The 11,174-nt window shown below is 48.8% G+C and overlaps 1 pseudogene; it reads right to left on the bottom strand.

Annotated features, from left to right (window-relative positions):
* Positions 1 to 5,634: 5,634 nt before the first annotated feature.
* Positions 5,635 to 5,753, bottom strand: LOC112478024 (annotated as a pseudogene).
* Positions 5,754 to 11,174: the final 5,421 nt, after the last annotated feature.

Genomic DNA, 11,174 nt, shown 5'->3' with positions numbered 1-11,174 from the left:
TCTGGAACTCATTTGATTCTATAAATCAAGGGTCAGCAAACTACTGCAGGTGAATTGAATCCAGTCATGCCCACTCATTTTCATATTGTCTATGGCTGCCTTCACACAACAATGACAGAGGTGAGTAGTTGCGACAGAAATTGTAGAGGGCTCAAAGTCAAAAATATTTACTATCTGGCCCTTCTGGAAAAAGTTTTCCACCTCTACTGTGTATGCCCTACCTTTCTCCCAGAGGGTGTAATCTCACTGGAGGAGTCTCTGTGTGAAGGATTTGGATACAGGACACGTCCCTTACTTCTCTGGGCTTTTCCAGAAAGATGCTCGTTAATGATGTGTGACTTGTTCTCATGGTGATGATAATAAAACCTGTGATTACCTGCCCCCCAACTTGTGGAGGAGGGGCTAACGAAAGATCACAGGTTCAGAGAGAAGGCCTTGGGCTTGGGTAGCTATGTTAGGATGGCCTGATCTCTGTTTATCGTGAAGGTTCTTCCAACATTATTGCTTTTGTTTATTGAAACCCAACCCCCCTGGCGCTCGCCACCCTTGGCAATGGGCCCAGACCTGCCCAGGCCCCAGCCTGCCAGTCCTGGCCAAGAGGACTGGGGGTGAAGGGAGTGCTGGCCAGGCCCCATTCCAGGAGCCCTGCTTGCTTACAGCCTAAGGCACTAACCCCCCCTTCTTTACGTCTTGCTTACAAGACAGCATTTGGAGACAATTTCTCATCAGACCTTCTTATAAACATCCTCCTGGATGAAGCAAGCCCGAAGGAGCCCTTATTAGAAACACCTGCGCAAGACGGCAAGCCCGGTGAATGACAGTTTGCAGAGCTGCCACTGGCCCCGCTGCCAATCCTGGGGCTGGTAAAACGAATGAGATGGGAGATGGGGTGAGGGTTTGGGCGGGGTGCAATCTCTTTTCTCCCCCTCCCCTCATCCCTAAGCTCTCACAGGGCCAGCATTGCTGAAGCAGTGCCCTTCTTGTTGCTGTGGGAGACTCAGGGGTGTCAGGAAGGCTCAGCGAAGGGGTATCTCTCATTAGCTGCTTCTCGTGGTGCCCAGAACTACCCCCACCAGTCACCACTCTGTGTTAATCATTATCCTCTTCAGGTTCTCTAAATAAGGTGACAGCCACACTTTGGCACAAACACATCTCCAGGAGTGTCAACATATTGAGCTTCTTAGCACATTAAATGAATGAGAATAGTCAAGACTTTCATTACTGTCCATGTTCGAGGGGAGATACCTGGGGAGAAGCAGAAAGGAGGCTCCCTACACTGAATTCCCAGGCTGAGGGTAATCTTGACATGACAGCAAAGACACAGAAAAAGCAGTCACAGAGTCTAAAGGCCACATCTTCTACTATAAGTCATGTCAAGTCACCTACCCTGCTCCAACCAAACATTTTAGTAAATTCTTGTTTTGCTAAGACAAAGTATTAAAAAAAAAAAAGAAAAGAAAAAATGGAAGGAAAGAGGAAGAGAAAGAGGGACTGAGCCCTGAAGTCCTAAGAAATTAATTTTTGTGCCATGAGTGTTTTGCCATTGGTCTTTGATAGGACCTTCTAGCACACCTTGTACCCTTCCCACCCCCACCTCACCTGGGACTTCTGGCCAGGAGTTTCATACCTGAAAGTCTTTCTGCAATTCTGTTCACAGAATCTCTCTGCTGCTTACCGGCAGACCCATCCTGGGACCAGACCCTGCTCTGGGTCATTCCATGGCCCTTCTAGGGTCCTGGAAACAGACCATCTTCTGCTTCTAGGGCTGGACACCCTCTTATAGCATCCTTCCTAAGGTGGGAAAGCATGAAGGTCTCTCAGGGTCTAAGGAGAAAGCCTGTACTCCATCCCACCCCTCACCTGGACCTCCCAGCAGGCCACAGAGCTCTGAGCAGGATGGAGGTGGAGAAAGGCTCAGGAAGGGTCACTGGAAGGAAACTTGTCTTTAATGAGTTGGGCAGAAAGAGGAAGCACAAGGCTTCATGAAATAAATTTGTGAAATCTTTATTTCGATAAATCCAGTTTCTAAAAAAAACCCCAGCAACTGGTAGGAAAAGAAAATGTAATTTATGCCCATTGAAAGGGGGCCAGGTTTAAATTGATGAAGTCTCTTGTTTATGTAATAAATCCATTTTCATTCATGTCACCAATATATTTATCCACACATCCTGGTCCAAGTCAAATCTTCATTATTTTATTATTCAATGGGGGGCAGAGGGGAGGGCAAGGGAACAGAGCTCTGTGTCGAATTAATAAAGTCTCACTCTCTCCCCCAGATCCCTGCTTGCACAGGGACAATTTATTCATTCCTAAGAAGGAGGCAGAAGAACTGGATGCAATTTATGTGCTTTGAAAGAGACCCAAACGTAATTAGGCAAAGTCTCAAGTTCACCAAGAAATAAATCCCAGAGAAAGTAGCCAGGGGTAAAATTTACGTTCCCTGAAAGTCTGAAAGCCCTCTCTCCCGCTGGCCTCCCACCCCTCCCCCAGGCCACCGTGCTTGGTTAAGCCCTCCAGACCCCAGGGGTTCTCTCCAGCACCCCCATTTCCCAGGTGACCCCCGTGTGTCTACATGGCACTTCCCTCAGCCTGCAGGTCCCCTCGGGAACACTCACCCTGCCTTTTCATCTTTCCTCTTGACACACACACACTCACCCCTCAGGCCACTGTCCATTTACTCTGCAGGGCCAGTCATGGCAGTCGATAAGATGGTGGGACTTCTCATCCTCTAGGGATAGTTGCTACAGAAAAAATGAAGAACTGCAGTGAGGGCCCTGGCCTCCACACCATGTCAGAGAGTATTTTCTGAGCAAGGCATTTTCTCTGAGATAAACCAGGGAATTTTCATGGGCAGCCCCTCTCAGGTCGAGGTGGGTCTCACTTCACTCTGGAGACCCCCACACCCCTAACTCAAGAGTGAGGGCACAGGCAAGGAGATGACCTTTTTCGAGGAAGTGAACATTTAGTAGCTGGATGAAGGTGGTTCAGGATTTTTAAAACCATCAGTTGGCAGAATCCAGAGAGCTGGGGTCAGGGACAATGAGAGAGTTATGCTCCCAAGGGGAAACCTGTGAGTGGGGTGGTCAGAGCAGAGCTTTCCACCCCATGGGGCTGCCTGCTGTAGGCAGCACACAGCCATAAAGGTTTATGGCTGGGAAACCTTCATTCTCGTCCTCCGCCCGCCAGGCAAGTCCCTAAGGATGCAGCTTTGTGTGGCCATGACAGCAAAGATGCCTCCAGGACTGTGTCTGCTTGGGTGAGAGGCTTTTGGATACACAGCCAACAACTGAAGTCTCGTGTTGCTCCAGACAGACTGTAGGACCTTAACCACGGTCCAGCCTTACCCCAGTTTCCCCTGGTGAAGAGTTAGGCGTGTGTTGGTTAGAGGCAAAACTCCCTCTGGGAGGGGCCGGAAGGTGAGGGAGGTCTAAAGGGAGCCCAGGCCTTGGCCAATGGGAGAAGGGCAGACGTGACAAAGGAGGTTTAAGAAAAATCCACTGGGCTGTGCAGGGTGAAGAAGTGAAAAGGGAAGAAATGGGGGCAGCTCTTAGGTTTCTGGTGTGAGCACCCACCAGAGCAGTGATGCTATTTGCTGCCATGGGGAGTGCTAGGGGAGAAGGAGCCAGGCTGAGGCAGGGGAGTGTAACAACGATCAGTTCATCCAACAAGGAGCAGGTTTGCAGGAAAAGCAGGGTTGAGCTGGTTCAGTTTGGGGCAAGTGAGTTGGCCAAGATCGCCATGTTCCCAGGGAGATGTCCAGTAAAGACATAATTCAGGAGGGAGAACTAGGAGTCACTGGCATTGAGATGGTCACGAATGCCAGGCCACAGCCCAGCGTGTTTGTTCAGGGAGAGTGAGGGGAGTGAGGACAGCAGGTTTGCAGGAAAAGCAGGGTTGAGCTGGTTCAGTTTGGGGCAAGTGAGTTGGCCAAGATCGCCATGTTCCCAGGGAGATGTCCAGTAAAGACATAATTCAGGAGGGAGAACTAGGAGTCACTGGCATTGAGATGGTCACGAATACCAGGCCACAGCCCAGCGTGTTTGTTCAGGGAGAGTGAGGAGAGAGGGGCCGAGGCCAAGGGCAGAGGAAGAGGGGCCTGAGAAGGATCAGGGAAGGCACAGCTAGAGGAAGTTGGGGACAGGGAAGGTGGTATCAAGAATGGGGACATACCAACAGCTTTCAAAGTGGTGAGAGGATAATGCAGTGAGGACTGAGATGGCTCTGTCACTGCAGAGAGGATGCCGATGGCCTTGATGAGATCCCTTTTGGTGGAGTGAGGGGACAGAGCAGAGGCCAGTCCTTAGCAGATAGAGGCAGGAGCATGGCACCATATGTCCCTGGCAGGATGGAATTAACCCTACAGGCTGAACAAGAACAGACATGGGATCACAAAACCAAACGCTGGCACAGGGTCTTGGAGAGAGGAGATATCAGGAGCCTGGTTCCCAGAGGAGAAGGCCATGTGCAGCTTGGATAGCACGTGGGGCACTTTTTCCTCAGAGATGAGAGGGAAGGTGGCTCTGGACATGAGATGGTGGGCTGCGCCCAACTGGGGAAGATAAAGCTGATGCTCTTTGTAAGAACCTTGGATTTCTGGCTTCTGCCGGATGCTGGTTAACAAGGCGACAGGCTGCCTGCCCTGCCCCTGGAGAATGTTGGCACCTGATGGAACCTGACAGGACCAGTTTCAGCATCTACTATCCTTTGTTTGGCTCGAGGGAGGCTCCTCGGATACAGGGTCCCAGCTTTCCCAGCCAGCGCACCCAGTTGGTCATACTAATTGGAAGTGACTTGGATGCTGGGAATGCTATGCCTTTCTCAAAAAGGCCCGGCTGGCCCCATCTGTGGGCGAGCTGCCTTAGACGATGGGCCACACCTCTGGAAAAGTTATCGTGACTGAAGGGGCCCATCTGATCCAACTGACACATTATTGCTCAATAGCAGCCCATAGCATACATTGACAGGAAATGGGCTCGCAGTTCAGCCAAAGGGCTGGTGTCTTCGATGATGCAACAACCGCTGTATCTGTGACCTGGGCTTTCTAGAGGCTTCACGGAGCCTCTCACCTTCAAACTCCCTCTGCCTATTGGCAGCCTCAGGTCAGCTCTGGATGACCTTGGCAGGTCTGCTCGAGTAGCTGTGAAGACACTGGAGAAGGTCAGGACCATCCTATGTCTGGGGCCGGGGCCGGGGCCGGGGCCGGGGCCGGGGAGTGGCAGAGGTGGACAGATTGTCACTTTAGTACCTCTTCAGTGGTGCTTTTTCTCTGGCCACACACCACTGATGGGGACCACTTGATCTCAGTCTGACTTTCTCTATCTGGGCAACAGGGACCCTGGCTATAAAATTCTTGTTTTATGAGGCTCTCTGGGAAGCCAGAACTCCCCTGGCAAGCCTACCAGGGCAGTCCAGAGAAGCAAAGTGAAGGAAGCCCTATTGCCAGGATGAGTTACATCTCAGTGTCACTCTATGAGCAACTCATATCTGAAGAGCCCAAAAATCTGGTTTTCACAGATCTTTTTTTTTTTTTTAAGTTTTAATTTTTAATTTTTTTTTAGGTGAGGCAACCCTTGGTTGACCTCACAGATTGCAAGGACCTTGTCAGCTTATACTCTCTTATTTTTTTATTTTTTATGCCTACAGCACCTGGTCTTTCTAGGTGGTCTCCCATCCGAGTACTAACCAGGCCCGACCCTGCTTAGCTTCCAGGATGAGATGGAATCGGGCCTGTTCAGGGTAGCATGGCCATAGACTGATTGTCACAGATCTTGGAAGAGGTCCCTGGCTTCATCATGAAGTGCTGACAATGGATGAAGACCCCAGGATCCTGCTGCCCTCGACCTAGGCGTAGTGAGAGGAATAGGGTGTGGGGAGAAAAATCAGTGGAAGCCCGAGTCTCCTCCTCTGTTCTGCCTCAGCCCCCAGAAAGCCCCCTTAGTAGACCTGCTGTCTCCCAAGAGCAGACCCTGAGAAGGGGACTCATGTGCAAGTTATTTATCAAGAAAATGCTTTCAGGAGAAACCAGTGAAGGGAGTGGGGAAAGCAGGACAGAAACAAGGGGAAGCTAAGTAACGGTGTGATTTCAGGCGTAGTCCCAGCTCCTGTCTGATCCTGCAGAGAGCTTTGGAGCATAAATTATACCACAGAGTTTATCTTCCTCCCTCCGCCCCCAAGACAAGGAAACTAGGCTGCCATGTGCCTCCACCAATCAGGTAGTTGCTTCAGTCTGCCCCGAGAGGATAGAAACTCTCAGCACTACCAGATCTCTAGGAGTCTGAGTGAAATGCATCCAGTGACACAAGAGTAGGCTTCATAGGTGCAAACTCTTAGTGGAGAAGCTCACAAGAGCTGGAGGACAGGTGCACAGAACTTGCGAAGGGCATCTGGGCAGAGCCCAATTGCATCTTCTTCACCTGGTGATGTCATTGATTAAAGATTGCCTCCTAAAGCTCAGGAAAGGTCTTGAAGAGCCTCTTTGTTCCCAGAGCTCTTAAACTTTTGTCCTAAGCAGTGGGCCCAAATTCCAGCAAATTGTCTATTATCTCTTTTGGCTGGGTACCCACCAGCTAGACCTGAAGCAGAGTGTCTGGTCCGCACTAAAGGGGCAACTTCTCTGCTCCAAGTATCAAACCTACCAGCCTGCTGCTTTCAAGTTTAGCAAGAGGTGGCAGCTCTCTCTTTCTGTAAGCCTCAGATTTGGGTTGGCAATGTTCCCCCGCATTATCTCTGTCACACTATTCCACCCAACAGAGGCAGCAGTTGAGAACCATCCACCCTCTTCCCAGTATGGATCCTCCTCTCTTGCTTTTGATTCCTAGGAAGAAACCACTTTGGGGCCGATTGTGTGGCTTCAGTATGGCTCATGTGTGTCCTGAGAACCCTGGTGGCCACACCACCACTCTGGGAGTCACCAGAGTATCCATCTGACAGAGAAGGGCCCTTTGTGAAATGGGATAAAGGAGAACCGGTTTCTAGTCCCTTCCTTGCTCTCTGAGACTGGACGCTTTTGGTTCATCTGGGCAGCTTTAGTCATGACAACCAGAAAGACTGGGCTACAGGACACGGCAACCACTCATTCTCCTAAAGGCTCCAAGCCTTACTCAAGAAGCACCAGAGCTGTGCTCTTGGTCCATGATCTGGACTTCTCCGAATGAAAGCCAATGAGTTCCCAAAGAGAAGCAGTATAAGCTAGAACTCTAAGTGGTCATTGTCTAGTTTCCTTTTGACTGCAAAATTTTGTGTTTAGGAACCAACCACAGCCTGCGTTTATGTGCATTTCTTGATATAACTTTCCCTTATTTACTTAAACTCCCTCCACACACCTCTGGATTAGGGGCCATCTATCTAGACACTGTTCCTGATGAGAATTCCTTAACTCTCTTAAAAAGATAGCAATCTTCTTACCTCTGTCATCAGCAAAGTTCATGGTCATGCCTTAAATCAACAGCAGAGGATGTTTTCACTCTGGTAGCTTGCCCAAAATTGTAACCTGAGCTCTCTGCTACTCAGTCTATTCAAAGCTCGGTTTAGAGAAATAGTTATCATGGTGGTTGTGGGGAGGGTTCCTGGTGATATTAAAAATCTCATTCCTGAATCAAGCCAGGCTATCCTAAGTCACCAGAGAGCACATACTTGGACCACAGGGCTTTGAACTCTCCTGTAATTGCTGTTACTGAATTGCCTTTTACTCCTCAGCTTGGATTTCATCCCTATAATCAATAGTAAGTTTCATATAACTGTACGTGTCCTTTGAAACTTAGTAAGTTGTATGTAATTTGCTATTTATTATGGGGATGTTGCCTAAGATCTTGTCTATTAAAATACACATTTCTCCCAGGAGCAATCCACAAGAGAAAATTCTCTCTGACCTCATAGCTAGAAAGCCAGAGTCACTGGTCTCTTTCTCTCTGTCTCTCTCTGACTCTCTCTCTGTCTCTCTCTCTGTCTCTCTCTCTCTCTCTCTCTCTCTCTTATAGGCATTGAGAATCTTGTAAATAATCCTCTGCTCCTCTTTTTTTTTGGCTTCTAGGAAGCTCAAAGCCAAATTAGCACCCTATCTCTATTAGTGGCACGTAAGCGTGAGAGTTTCTGTAAAATAGCTGGGTGGAGGGAATGTTCATCTTCAACTTTACTAGATATTATCAAATTATTGTCCAAGGAAGTCGTAGCTATTTACATGCCCATCAATTGACCCACAGTGCTCCTGTTTCTCCCTCTCCTCATCAGCACTGAGTATCATCATGCACTATGCTTAGTTGTTGCCAATTCAGGGAGTTTGAAGTGGCATCTCATTGTTTCTTTAATTTGCCTTTCCCTAATTACTTAGGAGCATCTTTTCATGTATTCATTGCTCTTGGGGTTAACTCACCAGCAAGTTATCTGTTCAGGGCCTTTGTCTCTTTTTGTCCATTGGAATATTAGTCTTTCTCTTCTTGACTTCTGTAAGATTTACAAGAATTCTCAACTTTCTTTTATGACTGATTTCATCTTACCTCCCTAATCTGTTTTGCCCCCAACTTGATTTCTTTGGCTATTTATTTTTTATTCTTGCTATCTCCAGTTACCTTGGAACAACACAGGTTTGGACTGCATGGGTCTAATATACACAATTATTTTCCAATAAATACCTGTACTGTTTTCGATTCATAGTTGAGAGTCCTCAAATGTGGAGGGCCAACCGTACACATTGATCTAAGCCATTTTATATAAGAGACTCGAGCATCTGTGGGTTTTGGTGTTTGCCAGGGGTCCTGAAACCAATTCTCCTCAGATACCGAGGGACGACTTAAGTTTTGGGGGAGTCAAAAGTTATGTGTGGATTTTCGACTGTATGGGAGGTCAGCTTCCCTCGCCCTTGTGTTGTTTTGTTCAAGGGTCAACTGTACATCTGTGTGAGCTGCACAAATACTCTTCGAGTTGTATTAATCAGAGTAGGGTAATTATGGTAGTAAACAACCTTCAAATTGAAACGGCTTAGAAATAAGAGTTTCTTGCTTTCTATTGCATCAATCGAAGCATTGCTGATTGCATGGCTCTCCTTATAGCATGATTCTGGGAGTCTGGAATCTGCCAACTCCCTGGTTCCAGAGGCCTCGGCTGGACTCTCCACAATCAGCCAGGATGGAAGATTGTGGGAGAGGTTCTTGGAGCCAGGTTCAGAGCGCCCTCCATCACTTCTGCTCTAATCCATTGGCCAGGACTTAGTCCCTGCAAGGCATGTGGGAAAGGCCTTGCCCAGGAGGCAGAGGAAGTGAAGTTGGGAGAATACGCCACCATTTCTGCCGTTCTCGGGATATAAACACACACTGACTTTGTCTTTCACTCCATGATGTTGGTGCCATATGGTGGTGTTTGCTTTCATGCCATCTCAAATCTGTTCATTTGGAAGCAGCAAAGCAGAAGTACATGCAGACTTGGTAGAAGAACAGCCACGTGGAAGTCCACATAGAGGAGACCTGTCTCAGAACTGCCTTGAACTGGAATCACCTTGAAATGTTATGAATACCTGACTTTTCTAGAAGACTAGAGAAAGAAAGGACAGAGGAAGAAAAAAGCCTGGGGAAATGGTGACACAAAGGGAGAAACGTATTTCTAGGCAAATGGAGTGATTTGCATTATCAGGCATATAAAGAGAGGGTCAATAAAATAAAGAATAGCAATCAAGGTCACAGGTGGCCTCTCTAAGAGGCAAGGAAGCAGGCCGTGGAGGCTGGGGAATGAGGAGGCCTTGAGGAACTGGAACTTTGAGACTAGAAGCCTCTCCTTTGAGAAGAGGAGGGAGCCAGGTAGGCATAGCCAGAGGGCACGTGTCTGGAGATGCTGAGAACTGTCCCAACAGCTGTCCCCTCCTGAGCCAGGGAGGAGCAAACAAATGAGGTGAGCACAGCCCCTGCCTCAGGGGCTCACTATCTGGAAGGACAGATATATCCCCAACTGATTACAGCCAGACTACGATAAATCATGCAATAAATCTGTTACCAAGCTTCTAGCAGGACAGAAATCAGGGAAATGGATTCTGCCAAGAGGAACGAGAAGTCGTTTATGCTGGGCTTTAAAAGATGAGTGGAATGTTTAACAGGTGGATAGGAGGAAATGGAGAGAACTCTGCAGATACTGCTCCTTGGAATGAAGCAGTCCACTTACGATAGGCACTCAGCAAATTTAATTGCTCACAACTGTGCTATGTTATTAGCCTCACTTTGCTGATAAGGACACAGAGGTATGAAGATACGTGAGGAGACTTGCCCAGAACCTCAGCCAGAAAATGGCAGACCTGGCAGAAGAAAGAGTATGAGTAAAGACACGAAGAGCGGAAAGCAGGGATGTGTTCAGGGCAGAAGTGTCATCTGGCTTTCCTCTGCCACCCAGACTCTGAAACTCAGAAGTGGTGTCCACCAGGACCAGACCGGCCTCCTCCCACTGATAATGCCCAGCTTCCCTCTCGGAGTGGGGTCCAGAACAAGACCATCTGCCCAGCGTGTGCCCACACCCTCCTTGGGAGCCTGATCCCCGTGCTAGCTCTGGGCCTGGAGGTGGGGGGCCATTTAAGGCACCAAGGAGCCATGGAAAGAGTAGGTCTCCCCAGCTTGTGACCTCAGTTACATTGCTGGTTTTTCTAGTCTTGGTTTCCTCACTCACGAGATGAGGGTCCTAACAGCAATGTTGCAAGGCTGTCTGAAGATTCAATAGGGAAACTAGATGTAGATGTCTCATGCAGTCCCCTGGGCATCGTAGGAACTTGGGCTGGGGTGGGGGGCTGTTGAATCTCAATTATCTAGGATATCACTGGGCAGAGGGGTCTCTCAGGACCCCTCTTGCTGCACCTAGTTAGCAATTCTGACCTTGCGGGGGATCCTAACTCGTCCTCCCAGGTCTCCCACCTGGAGGTGTTGCCAGCTCCAGCCCCTCACTTGAGTGGCTGCAGATCAGTGCATGGGACCTGGCCTCACACATTTGCCTGTTCCTGGAGAGCTCAGGCCTTGCCAGATCGATTTGCCCTGCAAGGCCTGAGCAAATCCCATCTGCTGCATGTAGCCCCTCACATTCCTGGGTGCCTAACTCCCCTTCTCTCTACCACCCTTGCTTTGCTTTGGCTCACTAATGACTAATGACTTTCTATCAGGTTGGGCATGTAGCTGAGGGCCACCTGGAGGCTCTTGCAGCTTCAATCTACT

The sequence above is a fragment of the Pteropus alecto genome, unplaced genomic scaffold, assembly GCF_000325575.1.
Source record: "Pteropus alecto unplaced genomic scaffold, ASM32557v1 scaffold131, whole genome shotgun sequence".
NCBI lineage: Eukaryota > Metazoa > Chordata > Mammalia > Chiroptera > Pteropodidae > Pteropus > Pteropus alecto.
This window is presented reverse-complemented; position numbering and strand designations above follow the sequence as displayed.